Consider the following 14,127-nt stretch of genomic DNA (forward strand, 5'->3'; position numbering starts at 1 on the left):
CTCCAAAAACATCCATACATATTCCCTATAAATAGGTGGAGGCGTTCCATCAGAAAACCAAGCTTGAAAGCCCCCTAAACCCCTGCTGAACTTTCCACCTAGAGCTTCAAAAGTAGAACATCGTGTTGTGTTTCAGTGAATTTCAACTTCAAAAAACCACCTAGAGACCTTCACCAACCATTATTCAAGCTTCTCAAACACCTAATTCCCTTTCCCCAAGCCTCGCCTGAGTTGATCCATACCATCGAAAATCCTCCCTGAGTTACTTCTGATCAGGTAGTTTTCTCTATCCCCATCATCAAAACAAGTTACCACCTCTCTCGAAATGATCTTCTGATCATTTTCCCTAAGTTTGCAACTTTGATTACTTAGAATTTAGAATTTAGAATTTAGAATTTAGAATTTAATTTTTAATTTAGGTCAAATCAATCTTTTTGGTTAATAAGAGAGAACTCCACATTCCGAGCAAATCAATGGCCCATGATGTGGAGGATAGTTTGTTTATGTTTCTGCAATGAGATTCCATAAAAAGAATTGATTGAAATTGCTTATTTCCAAGTTTTGATTTTCAAAATTCTCGAGGTTGAAGATGACCCTGAGTCGTTACCTCGCGCGAAATTCAAATTCAAACAAAAGCTGTATCTTGTTGTAATTGGTTGGGTGGCGCACGAATCCTTTTTTAAACATTATTTTAGTATTTTATTGTTTTGGTGTGTTTGGACATCACCGCCGAGCTTGTGGCCCAGTGGGAGAGGGGGTTGATCCCCCATGTGAAGGAGAAGGGCGATCCAAAATGCAGCGGAATTTAAAAAAAATCTCCTTTAGTGATCCTTACGAATGGGCATGATCAGTGATAGAATCGTTACCTCTTGTGGCGATTGTAACCTTTGATGCAGATCTACGGAGCGATCACGAACGTTGAATGATGACAACGCCTCTACTCAGTCCACACGAATGGATTCCATCAATCTCAGTGCTAGCTGCTACAAATGAAGGCGTTGAGAGAGAGAGAGAGAGAGAGAGAGAGAGAGAAAGAGAGAGAGAGAGAGAGAGAGAAGAGAGAGGAGAGAGAGAGAGAGAGAGAGAGAGAGAGAGAAGAGAGAACGAAATTGCAACTGATCTAATACTTCTTCACAAGGGTTCTATTTATAGAACCACTTGTGTGGGCTGCAAGCTAAAAAGCCCACTTAAGTGTATGTGACCCATATCTTATAATATGCCAAAATCACTTAAGCGCGTGGTACCTTACCATATTTTGTATTCTACTTAAGTACACCGTACCTTACGATGTTCTACAATTCACTTAAGTGCACCGTACCTTACGGTGTTCCCTAATTACTCTATCTCTCATCAATCCGTCCTTTTGTGTGTGACCCTGTAGGTTTTCGCGGCATTGACAATTATATTAAATCACATATCTAACATAATAAATAGTGAGCGGTATCTAGCAACACATCACTGCTACCCAAGACACGAAAATGTCATGTGATCTGACAAATCCTTTTGTGATAATACTTATGTGTATAATTACCCTTTTGCCCATATGTCTATATTGAACATAAGGCATATACCATGTCATCCTTGTCCAGTTCAATATTGGGCCCATAGACATTTATCCTGTTACGCAGGATGGACAAATTCCATCTAGGTCACTCATGTCCCTCAGCATGCTTCGAGGAGTACCCATCAACTGTCTTTATGGTCATCCAGTTACGGACAATGTTTGATCAACAATAAGGCACTTGACTTTACATCTAGGGTCCATAGTGGTTTCAGGTCGAAGGGTGGTATACACCATTATCACCATGAGAATAACTTATGACACTTCGCGTAACATTTTATATAGTATTCTCATAGCGGGTCAATCCAGTATAAATATTACTCTTAATATTCATACCTATGTTTAAGACTTGATAACTCCTTATCCATGATCCGTGAGATGTGATCATCAGTCTATATACATAATAGTCTTAATGCTTTAATGTTATCCCACTTCACAATAAATCTCGACTATGGATACTTTAATAATAGTGTCCTTATGTTTAATGTGATCTCATGATTAAGTCACACTTGATACATTAAGCGGACTAGCTATTTTAGGGACTTTATTAAACAAACATAATAAAGAAAAAGCCTTTTATTATTAATAAATAATTCGATACAAGTACCAAAAGTATTGACCTCTAGGGCTTACACCAATAATCTCCCACTAGCACTAGAGCCAATCAGGCATACCCCTAATGCCCATAGATCTAGTATGGCCATCATGCTTCTGCTGCACAAGAGGCTTTGTCAGTGGGTCAGCAATATTGTCAAGTGTAGATACTCCGCATATTTTCCCATATCCTCTATCTATTATCTCTCGAATGAGGTGATAACGCCTAAGTATGTGTTTGGATCGTTGGTGAGATCTAGGCTCCTTAGCTTGTGCGATAGCACCATTGTTATCACAATAGAGACCAATGGGATCCACAATGCTAGGAACTATGCCAAGTTCACTAATGAACTTTTTGATCCAAACAACTTCCTTTGTTGCACTTGAGGCAACAATATACTCGGCCTCGGTTGTAGAATTAACAATTGTATCTTGCTTTGAACTTTTCCAGCTCACAGCGCCACCATTTAAGCAAAATACATAACCAGATTGCGATCTAAAGTCATCCTTATCTATCTGGAAGCTAGCATTGGTGTATCCAATTACATCAAGCTCTTCCTGACCTCCATATATCAATAATGAGTCCTTAGTCCTTCTCAAATACTTAAGGATATTCTTGACAGCTACCCAATGAGCATCACCGGGATCAGATTGGTACCTACTCGTTGCACTTAAAGCATACGAGACATCTGGTCGAGTACATAACATGGCATACATGATAGATCCTATTGCAGATGCATATGGAATCTTATTCATGCGATCCCTTTCTTCCTTAGTTGAAGGGGATTTTGTTTTTGATAGACACATGCCATGTTGCATATGTATGAATCCTTTCTTGGGATCATGCATATTAAAGCGTCTCAACACTTTGTCTATGTATGTACTCTGACTTAGGCCAAGCAATTTTTGTGATCTATCTATATGGATCCTGATTCCTAATATATAGGCTGCTTCACCCAGGTCCTTCATAGAAAAGCATTTCCCCAACCAAGACTTTACTTGTTGCAGGGTAGGGACATCATTTCCAATGAGTAATATGTCATCTACATATAATACCAGGAAACGATCATGCTCCCACTAACCTTCTTGTAGACACAAGGCTCATTTTCGTTCTTGATGAATCCATATTGTTTTACTGTTTCATCAAAATGAAGATTCCAACTTCTGGAAGCTTGCTTCAATCCATAGATTGATCTTTGTAACTTACATATATTTTGGGCTTCTTCTGGTATGTCAAATCCTTCAGGCTGTGTCATGTACACATCCTCAAGAAGATTCCCATTAAGGAAAGCAGTTTTGACATCCATCTGCCATATTTCATAATCATGATATGCAGCGATAACAAGTAAAATCCGAACAGATTTAAGCATTGCAACTGGTGAAAAGGTTTCATAATAGTCAACCCCATGAATTTGTTTATATCCTTTTGCAACCAGTCTTGCCTTATAGGTATGTACCTTACCATCCATGTCAGTCTTCTTTTTGAAGAACCACTTGCATCCTATAGGGTTAACTCCTACATGAGGTTCTACCAAGGTCCAAACTTGGTTTGTGTACATGGAATCCATTTCAGATTTGATGGGTTCTAGCCACTTCTTAGACTCGGGACCCGTTATGGCCTCTTGGTAGGTCACAAGCTCATCTTGATCCATGAGTAATACATCACCTTTATTAGTTATGACATATCCATATCTCTTAGGTAGGTAACGTATCCTGCTTGACCTACGCTGGTCTTGTTCTACTTGAGCAGGTTACTCTTCCATAACTACTTGTGTTTCCTGCTCTAATTCCTCCATAGGCGTATCAATGCTTTGTGATTCTTGAATTTCTTCAAGCTCTACTTTACTCCCACTGATTCCTTTGGAAATAAAATCCTTTTCTAGGAAAACTCCAGTTCGAGCGACAAAGACTTTTCCCTCAGAAGGATTGTAGAAGTAATACCCTCTTTTTTCTTTAGGATACCCCACAAATAAGCATTTGTCATATTTGGGCTCAAGCTTAGTTGAAATTTGTCGTTTCACATAAACTTCGCAACCCCAAATCTTCATGTAAGACATATGTGGTTTCTTACCACTCCATATCTCATATGGTGTCTTCTCAACCTTTTTGGATGGAACACGATTAAGTGTGTAAGTTGTTGTCAATAGTGCATGTCCCCAAAAGGAGTTTGGAAGATCAGCGTGACTCATCATGGATCGGACCATGTCTAACAGGGTTCAATTTCTTCTCTCAGATACACCGTTCCATTGGGGTGTTCTAGGAGGAGTAAGTTGGGATAGGATCCCACACTCTTTTAGATGGTCATCAAACTCTAGGCTTAAATACTCACCACCTCGATCTGATCGAAGAGTTTTAATATTCTTACCTAGTTGGTTTTGTACTTGATTCTTAAATTCCTTGAACTTTTCAAAGGACTCTGATTTGTGTTTCATTAAATACACATAACCATATCTACTAAAATCATCAGTAAATGTGATGAAGTACTAAAAACCTCCTCTGGCTGGTATGTTCAGTGGTCAACATACATAAGTATGTATGAGGGCCAAAAGTGTAGCGGGGTATTCGTTACCATTAGAGATATTGACTAAATCCAAGGTAAACCATACAAGTCGAGTCGCCACCACACTTCTATTTATCCAAAGGAATGGTTAGAAAGCAAACAAAAACCTAATAGTTTTATCGAATCAAAAACTAATAAAAATATCAGAGATCGGGGTAAGGGGGTTGGTTATGCAATGGGAAGGTTTTAAGCACCCAAAACATCCTAGGTACTCCTAGGGAGCCCTTTTCACACTTGTTGTAAGGTTGGTATTTTGTGAAAATTTGTTTGTGCAAACATGATTGAAGAGATGAGAAGAGAATATACAAGTTATTTACAATTTTGTGTTTGGATGGATAAACCCATTGCCTACGTACCATCTTAAAAAATATTAGGATCAAAACCTCGTAGTTCGGGGTAAAAATCTCAAAACAAGTTGGTGAATTGATTGGTCTAAAAGCCTTAAGGTCTTTTGTTATCCAAGGGAGAAAACTCAACCTAAAAACCACAAATCCACCATGTGAGGATAACTTCAACATGCTAGTGAGGGGTTAACCCTATAATAAGCATGGAAGACTCATTGTCCATCACTAAGGATATAGGTGAGTATTATATCTACCTCAAGGATAACTCAAACCTAATAGCTAAAGGTTATGAAAAGTTTTGATAAGAAGTGGCCATTGAAACCACAAAAGTATTTGAATGGGTTATATTTACCAATGAAAAGTATTTACAAAATATGCTCAAAGTTGACTTAAGGATTCAATTCAAAATAAGTGTTATGAAAAGAAAGTTTTAAAATCAAAAGCATAATGCTTAGGTTTCTAATGCTTGAAAACAAGTGTTAATGTTTGCACAAAAGTTTTGGCTTGGGTTAGAGTGGAGGGAAGAAGAAGAATGGCTAAAGTCCTAATCATACAAGAGATGAAGGATAAGAAACAAGACCACAAATGGAGTTCCTCTCTTGAGATCATATTGATGATCCAAGTAGCTCCCATCCTTTGGAATAAGCAAGCAAATAAGTGTATACTCAAGCAATCAACATAATCAAACAAGCTCTTAGAAGATCCCCAATGGATCTTGTATCTTTCTCTTTGGATGATCATGGCAATGGTTCTTCAATTTGGCTCAAATAAGATTCCCTAGCATAAAAGCACACAACATCAAAAAATTCTATGAAGCAAATCAAAAATGGACAAGAGTGAGTTTAGGGATTTGGTCCTTCTAGAAACTAAGTCCATTTGTCCATTTTTTGCATTTGGTCCATAACAATCAAAACAAAACACAAGCACAATAATATATATACACAATTATGTGCTCATGTGTGCAAAAGGCAAATTGCATTAACATAAACATGTGCTCAAGTGAGCAAAGAGCAAAAGCAAATGAATAATATGTACAAGAATAGCAAATTGCATAAATGTAAAGAGTAAGAATTAAATGTTAATGGTCAATGGTTAGTGTTAGAGTTAGTGTGCCATAAGGCAATTTAGCGTTATGTTAAGCAATCGTAATTGGACTTATGTAGAAGTCACAACTATCTGAGGTCGGTCAATAATAATGTTGGCAACAACACAAGTTAAAGATTTTGATTAGTGAATCAAACTCCTACAACTTGTCATGCCAAAAAAGAAGATGAGAAATGATCTTGTATTGATTTAGGTTCTTTGCATGATTAGGAAGCAACCTATCCTTAATGCAAATCCATTCACTTGATCCATGATCAAGATGGATTAGATTTGAATTAAGGAAGGTTAAACCTCCATGTATTAATGCTAACCACCAATCTTTAACTCATTGATCAAAAAAGAAAAGGAAGAAGAAGAAGAAGAAGATGAATATTAAAACACATTAATGGAAATGGAATAAGATAATCACCAAGCATTGACCAAAGATAGAGAAGATCAAGGTCAAACAATAGAAAACAGAAGCAAAATGAAGATTAGAAGTCAAGAAACAAATAAAATATTTTTGGTATTTTTCAATATTAAAATAAAACTTGCATTAAAATAATAAAGAAAGGTCAAACTTCAAACTCACTTCAAATCAACTTTGAAAAGTCCAAGTGAATTATCCCAAGTTCAACAAGGTCAAACAAAGTTTGACAAAAAATTTCAGCATTTTTAGAAGTCAGAAACTATTTTAAATCAATTAAAAATGCATAAAAAAAATAACCTAATTGAACTAAAATCTCAAATAAATCTCAAATCAAGTAATAAATTGATGAGAATATTTTTTATTGATCTATCATCATTCAAAGAGGTTGGAAAAATATTTTTGTATTTTTTGGATATCAAAAACTATTTAAAATGAATTAAAAATTAGCAGAAAAGAGAAAATTCCTAAAAAATATCAAATGATAAAATAAAAAATATTAAAAATCATTTTTTAGAAACTAGAAATTAAAAGGAGAAAAATGCAATTGGTCTCATATTTTTTGGACCAATAATGAAGGAGATATGAATTTTTAAAAAGAAATGGAATTAAAAGAAATAAAAGAAATTAAAATCAGAAATTAGAAAATACGAAAAAGCATGGACCGTCTGATCTGAGCTCATTAATTGAGTTGGCAAATCATGAGGCTCACTGTCATACCCCAAAATTTGCCCGTTAATATTACAAGGCATTTTTAAGGCACCCCAATTTATTTTTCAAGGCATTGATCTTAAAAGAACAAAGACCCAGCACACGGATGGCCAAATCCAGAAAATGGCCTAAACTGGCTTGCTCGCTAGGCGAGCAATTCCTTCGCCTAGCGAACCCTTCGCTACGCCACTCGCCTAGCGAAGCTTGCGAATGCCAGAAATTCTGGGCTTCGTTCTGAGCCCATCAGGTCGCAAAAATTATTATAAATAGCAGAGCTTCATTCAGAAAAAAGGACGAAGGCAGACAGACAAAAACCCTAGCAAAGAAACCCTAACAGAAGCAACACAGCAAACCCTGGAGGCTAACCCAGAGAATTCAGAGCAACCCTAAAGGAAACCCTGAAGGAAACTCATCTGCACCAAGGGTACCTCCGCCCAACTCAATCCGACTTGCCAATTCAAGGTTGCAATTCAATTGCAAACAGGTTTGCATTACTATTACCGCTTTATGTTCTTAACTTGCATGTGGCATTGTGATTGAATTTATCAAAATATCTCAAGTTTTTGCATGTGAATTTAAGTATGTATGAATATCTTGAACGTTTAACCATGTAATTTCTGTAATGGATGCCATAGGGTTTGGAGCTTTCTGGAATTGTACTGTTATCAAAACCAGAACCCGCAGCCGCTCGCTAGCACATCGCTAAGCGAGCATGTAGCGAGTATTCGCTAAGCCTTCGCTAGGTGAGGCAGCAGCGAACATGACAGTCGCTGATTTTTTTTCTGTTCTATGCTTATCTGATCTGTTTATTCTAACCATGCTTTATTTTGCCTGACATTCCTACTGCTGTGTTTCTTTTGTGGTGTAATTCTCGATTGCACCCCGATTTGGTATTCTGACCTGTTTGCTGAATTTTGTAAGGGTTCACATACTCCCGGAGAAGGTAGCTTGCTAGGTATTCCACTTTATTTGTGGGATACCCTTGGGGAGATTCATCCTAATTACCTAATTGATTATAATGTGGACCTAATTACCTAATTGATTACAACTACCTAATTGATTGTAAAATATTGCCTTTGAATATGTGATCTTGGACCTCTCTTTATTGCCTTACGGTATTACGGTATTACGGTCATGTCCCGCGAATGCGGGGATACACTTAGCAAAGACCCTTCGATTAAATCATCATGTCCCTATAAGATAAATCATAGTCCCTCGGATGTTGCCTTCGAATATATGATTTTGTCCCTCGATGACCCTTCGGTGTAGCCTACAGTTAAATGATGATCGTCCCTTCGAATGCTAAGGTATCCTTACAAATGCTGCCTTCAATGACCAATCGATGACCCTACGATGACCCTTTTACATCCAAAGGATAAGACTACTTACTTCTCAATAGTAAGGACAGTTTTACCCTCATAAGGATAGGAAATGCCCATAAAGGCCTTGGGTAGGTATAACTCTTAATTGCTGACTCACAACCTAAAACATTTTTCATACATCACGCTTTGCAAAACATCTACTAGAAAATCACCACTTGGTATACATTCGTACTAGAATCATTGCCAAGTTATATTTTTCTAAACCGCTTTCAAAATTAAACGAGATAAATATTTTGTATACATTCGTACAAGAATCATTACAAAGTTAAACTCTCTTTTCAAAACATTTTTAAGCAATTCACAAACACTTTTCAGACAAACATAAGTGATCCAGCAATTAAGAGCCCATGGATAACCATGGATACAAAGGGTGCTAACACCTTCCCTTTGTATAATGTACCTCCCGAACCCAAAATCTAATTAAGGTCTTTCCTGTTCTTTTCCACCTTTCCTTATGGGATAAAAGAAAAGTCGGTGGCGACTTTTGCTATCCGCGACATTCACTTTCCAAATTAAAAACACACCAAAGTCAGTTCACTGTATGACAGAACTGGTGACTCTGCTGGGGATCATTAAAAAGAGAGGTTACCTTAAAAAAAAAAAAAAAAAACAAGATCACTTATTCAAATTGTCTGATTTACTTTTAAGGGATTGCTTGGGTATTTTATGCTTGAGTGAAAGATCCTACACCCGGATCTAGTGTACCTTAGGTAAGTAGCAAGAGATCATCGCGACTATCCGGCGTATACTGGAATGGTCAAAATGATGGCTACGGTTAATGTGACACTTTGGATGTCCTGATGTTCCTCATGTTTACTTGAGGAAAAATTTGGCTTCCGCGTGGTGTCATCAAAGCATTAACCAAACCTTTAGAACCCTAATTGACTCATCCTAGCCATTAGAAAGTAGTGAGATAACTGACTTCGGTTCCGACTGGGGTTGGTTGAGACTCGATACTACAATCTTTAAGATTGGACTTTAGGGAAGCTTCGGTCAACCACTTGGTGTTGCACTGAAGTGGACTTAAAGGAAGGTCAATGATTTGAGATCCTTCTAGAACCCGGTTACTATTCTAGGACAGGTTGAACCAACCAAACTTCAGTGGGGAGGGTACTTACCTATGGAACTCATGCAGGCCTTAAAACCTAGGAATGATTGTTGTGTGACTTGTTTGTGCTTGTTACTTGTTTACCATCATAACATCATAACATCATAACATCATAACATCATGGCATTGTACTAACCATTTCAAGGACTTAGGGATTTAACGTTGCTCTGTTTTGTAAGGCTATGGCTCCCAAGAAGACCATCCGGATCAATTTTGTAGTCATCTCTCCTCAACTCAAGGATTTAGTGTCAGAACTTCCCGATCAGGCTCAGTTCATCAAGAAACATGGTTCTCTCCTCAATTTGGTTACCACTGGTTTCAAAGAAGATATGATGAGAGTCCTATTCCAGTTCTTCGATCCTAAACATCATTGCTTCACATTCCCAGATTATCAGTTGGTACCCACATTAGAAGAATTTTCCAGGCTGCTTGGGATACCTATTCTTGATCAAACACCTTTCAGTGGTTTAGAAAAGATTCCGAAGTCTGAAGAAGTTGTCGCGGCTTTACACATGACCAAGTCCGACATTGAAACTAATTGGGTAACAAGAAGTGGAGTTAAGGGTTTACTTGCCAAATTTCTGATAAATAAGGCCCGAGAATTCCTAAAAGTTATGAATGTCCATGCTTTCGAAGATGTTCTAGCATTACTAATCTATGGTTTGGTGTTATTTCCTAATCCAGACCAGTTCATAGATATGAATGCTATTAAGATATTTCTCACTCATAACCCTGTGCCTACCTTGCTTGGAGACATTTTGCATTCCCTTCACACTCGTACTATGAAAAGGCAAGGGACTCTCATGTGCTGCGTACCTTTATTATCTAGGTGGTTTATTTCGCACCTTCCTCAATCAGTCTTGAAGAATGAGCAGAATTTGAAATGGTCTCAAAGGATAATGTCGCTCTCCCATTCAGACATCCGTTGGTGTCCTCATCTCGAAGAAAATGTTATCCTCATCGATCGTTGTGGAGAATTCTCTAATGTACCACTCATGGGGATAAGAGGAGGTATTACTTATAATCCTGCTTTAGCCCTACGTCAGTTTGGTTGTGCCCGAAGAGATGGTCCACATGAAATAATTATCCAAGGCACGATGTTTGACTATGACAACGATTCCCAAGGTCTCCGTCAAAGATTTGTACGAGCTTGGGGCATGGTGAAAAGAAGCACTTTAGGACAGAAAAACTCTATTCCTATGGAACCTTATCTCAGATGGGTACGCGCCAGAGCTCGTGAACTTATCATGCCGTATCTTGCAGTCGGACCGCTGGTTGTTGAACCAGAAGTTGAAGGAGGTACTCCTCAGATCATTCCTTACCCAGATATGCCTACCGATGTTGAAGAATTAAATAAATCCTGGATCCAGTTGAGAGAGGAAAGGGATACTTTTGAAGCTCAGCTCTGTGCTGAAAGGAAGAAAGTGTTAGAGCTCACCAGCCAGCTTAATGAGGAACGAAGACTCAATACATATCTTCGCCCGAAAAGAAGCCGTCCCTGGGAGACTTGAGCTTTTATTGTATTTTATTATTTATTGTAATTTAAAAATTATTAATAAAATTTTCCTTTTTGTTGGTTTATGCAAAGTTAAATTCCAAAAGTCCTTGAAAACATTTCATACATTACATTGCATAACAGGTATTCTAAAAGATCAATGTTCTCACGGTCTTCCTATTGCAAACAGAAAAATGGCCCTCGAACAAACTGTCAAGGATCTCCAGGCTCAGAATGCTCAATTCCAGGAAATGATCTTAAGCTTATCCAAGGGGCAGGAGGAACTGAAGGCTCTTTTGCTCGAGAAGAAGAAAGACAAGAAAGTTGTGAGTTACATTAACCCGGGAAGAAGGCTTAAAGGACAGGCTCCAGGAGTCAAGTTGGGAATTCCGAAGGACAAAGAAGATGAGACAGAGAATGATTCAGAAGAGGAGAATGTTGATCTCTTCAACCCTGAGGACGACGATGAAAATTATGAAAACGAACAGTACTCTCCAAGAGATGGCAAGTACAAGTTGCTAGAAGAACGTATGCTAGCTATGGAGGGTCACAGTTGGAATGGTGTTATCAGCTCGAGAGCTCTAACATCCGCACCTGGACTGATTTAGCAACAGCTTTCTACAAGCAGTACCAGTATAATTCTGAACTAGCGCCTACTCGGCTACAGTTGCAGAATATGACTATGGGATCTAAAGAAGGCTTCAAAGAATATGCTCAAAAATGGAGAGATTTGGCTGGCCGAGTCAAACCCCCTATGACTGATCGAGAATTAGTGGACATGTTCATGAGTACACTGACTGGCCCATTCTACAGCCATCTACTGGGAAGTTCTTCATCGGGTTTCACTGAACTTATATTGACAGGTGAACATGTTGAAAGCGGCATTCAAAGTGGAAAGATACAGGCGGCTACCTCTGCAAGCACCAAAAGGTCCTATCAGGGGAGGAACGAATCAAATGCTGTGTACGGTCAAAGGGGTCGTAGCAAGAAAAATCGTGACCATACCGTTGGAGCAGTTACGATTGCAGCACCGCCATCTCAAAACTTCCAGCACAGACCAGACAGGCCAAGAAGGCAGTTTACCAAGATCAATATGACTTTAGCATAAGCACTAGAGGGTATGCTAAAGGCAAATTTAATTACCCTCAGAGGCCCTCCTGCAAGTCCCGACACTACTTCTCCTCGTTATAACCCCAATGCCAGGTGTGCATATCACTCTGATAGCCCTAGGCATGATACAAATGATTGTTGGTTGTTGAAGAATAAGATTCAGGATATGATCGACACTGGAGCAATTGAATTTGATCCTCCGGGGACTCCTAATGTCATCACTGCTCCTATGCCTAATCATGGCAAGACTGTTAATGCCGTAGAAGATGCTGATAGCGATTGTGACTGGGATAGCTGGATTTTCCCAACAATTGGTGACAGACTCAATAATTGGAAGGCTGAAGACACTATCCCGATTTCCTTTAGTCAGGAGTAATTGTTATTGCTTATTTAGTGTATCAAATTTGGTTAAATGTTTTGTCATTTTCATAAGCATATTCACATTCAATAAATCAATGGACTTTTTTTTTGCATTCAAATATTGCGCTCTTTATCTTTCCTGTCATTTTTCAAACAAGCTATGTTTTCTTGCACACACTCACGTAACAAATTGCGTATCCATATCCATTCTGGATCCTGTTGATAATAGTTCTGCTACTGTTAATTATGACTTCGAAAATCCGATCTACCAAACCGATGATGGAAGTGAGGAAGATTGTGAAGTACCTGGAGAACTTGCCAGACTGGTACTGCAAGAAGAAAAGACCATACAGCCGCATGAGGAATCAACTGAATCTGGGTACTGAAGTAGACAAGAAAATTACTGAGAAAAAATCAAGAGATAATATGGAATGATGAATGTCAAGAAGCTTTCGACAAAATCAAGAAGTATCTCCAAGAACCTCCAATTTTAATGCCCCCAATTGAAGGAAGACCTCTAATCATGTATTTGACCGTGTTAGAAAATTCAATGGGGTGTGTGTTGGGGCAACATGACGAGTCTGGTCGAAAAGAGCATGCAATATACCACCTTAGCAAAAAGTGTACCGACCGTGAAACAAAATATTCACTGCTTGAGAAGACTTACTGTGCTTTGGCTTGGATTGCTCGCCGACTAAGACAGTATATGTTGAATCATACCATTTCATTGATTTCTAAGATGGATCCTATCAAATATATATTGGAGAAACCTGCTCTCTCCGGAAGAATAGCAAGAGTTATCATTGACAATGGTACTAATTTGAACAGCAAGATGATTACTGAACTCTGCACGCGGTTCAAGATAAAACACCATAACTCTTCTCCGTACCGGCCAAAGATGAATGGCGTCGTAGAAGCTGCTGATAAGAATATCAAAAAGATCATACAAAAGATGACAGTAACGTACAAAGACTGGCATGAGATGTTACCGTTTGCTCTCCATGGTTATCGCACTTCAGTGCGCACTTCGACAGGGGCAACTCCGTTCTCTTTAGTCTACGGAATGGAAGCCGTTTTACCAGTGGAAGTTCAGATTCCCTCTCTAAGAATCATGAAAGAGGCGGGCTTAGATGAAGATGAATGGATTCAGACTCGACTCGATCAGATAAATTTGATTGATGGGAAGAGACTTGCGGCTGTTTGTCATGGGCAGATATATCAGAAGCGCATGACCCAGGCATTTAACAAAAGAGTCAAGAGACAGGTGTATCAAATTGGTGACTTGGTGATCAAGCGTATCATTCTACCACAAGGTGATTCTAGAGGCAAATGGACTCCCATATACGAAGGGCCATTTGTAGTTAAGAAGGTATTCTCTGGTGGAGCCATGAT

The sequence above is a fragment of the Lathyrus oleraceus genome, chromosome 7 (genome assembly GCF_024323335.1).
Source record: "Lathyrus oleraceus cultivar Zhongwan6 chromosome 7, CAAS_Psat_ZW6_1.0, whole genome shotgun sequence".
NCBI lineage: Eukaryota > Viridiplantae > Streptophyta > Magnoliopsida > Fabales > Fabaceae > Lathyrus > Lathyrus oleraceus.